The following is a 1,426-nucleotide window of genomic DNA, read 5'->3' as shown; positions in this document are numbered from 1 at the left end:
GAAGTGTTTTGCTCAGCAGCAAAGCTGAGCAGGTTGTGGCTCAGGTGCCTGCAGCCAAATGCTGCCGGATGGTGTCTCTGAATGTCCTAATACATCCCGGTGTGCAAGGCCCAGATGACATGAGTATCTTTTGCATTTTCTTCTTGCAGCTGCTGTGTAGTGCCCACAGCTGACTTAAGGTTTTTACACCCACTTTGTAACAGCGGTATGAACAAGATGGGGCTGAAATGAGGCTGCACTTGGAGGAAAAGCTGTGGGTGTCAGAGCAGTGAGGGCCAGGGGATGTGGGCACAGACCGCACCAGGACCACCAGGTCGAGCAAAGCCCCTTTCCATGCTCACAACAGCCGGTGTGTCCTGTTTCATGTCATTTAAGGCTGGTTTTCCAAAAAAAGAAATGGCTGTGCATCTGCAAAACAGACTGCAATGCAATTAGACTGAGACGCAGCTCTGGAGATGCAGGATAAATGCAAGGAAGGATTGTTGCATTCACAAATACCCAAATGGAGCAAAAAGCAGCAAGAGCAGCTGCCAGGCACGGCAGCATGCCCCAAAAGCCTAAGGGAGGGCTCCAGCCCCCGTTCTCCCCCACACTGGGAAAGCCCAGGCCTGGCGGAGAGGGAAGTTGCCCTGAACAGAAGCAGAAACAGTGACACGGGGAGCACAGGGGGCTGAAATAGTACACGGCTGCTGGTTCCCATTATAATCTGCAGCCCAGCCGCCGTGCCTGGGATGCACTGAGCCACTTGCAAAGGCTTTTTAGCACAAATTGAGGACGTGCCTCCAGTAAGGAGCCGGAGCTGGCACTGCCTGCCCGATCAAAGCATGGCCAGCGTGGGCCCCGATGGGGTAATTTCAGTTAATCACAGCTGAAAAATGAATTTGTTGCTTTCAGCAGTGACTGGAGCTGGCTCAGAGATCCCCAGCTCACATATTTCACTGCTGAAAGTCCAGAGAACATGAGCATGGAAAGCAGCACTATCACAACAGAGCAGCCCAGCACACATCCCAGCCTGAACTGGATTAACCCCAGCATCCTGCTTTGGACCCAAACTGCCTGAATTAACTCGGTTTCTGCTGTGCCCCAAGCAGAGGGCCCTGAACGAGCCCTGAATTAGTCATTTTTTCCTCGTAATCTGCAGAAAGCTATAGGGAGCTCAAGGGGGTCATGCATTTTGACCTTTCTTTTTCTCTTCAACCTGTTTCTTTTTTTACAAAAGTCTGGCAGCAGCTCATGAGCAGCCGCCTTTCCCCACCTGCCCGCGTGAACAGGATGTCACACGGCACTTTCCCCTCCTCTAGAAAGGAAACAGTTAAGTATTTAAACCCAAAATCACACAATTCAGCCCAATGCTGCGTGGCTACACCACAGCAGCTCAGCCCTCCCTGGCACGCCAAAAGAGCCCGGCACAAGCACCCAGGGAGCT

The sequence above is a fragment of the Falco cherrug genome, chromosome 18, assembly GCF_023634085.1.
Source record: "Falco cherrug isolate bFalChe1 chromosome 18, bFalChe1.pri, whole genome shotgun sequence".
Taxonomy (NCBI): Eukaryota; Metazoa; Chordata; class Aves; order Falconiformes; family Falconidae; genus Falco; species Falco cherrug.
This window is presented reverse-complemented; position numbering follows the sequence as displayed.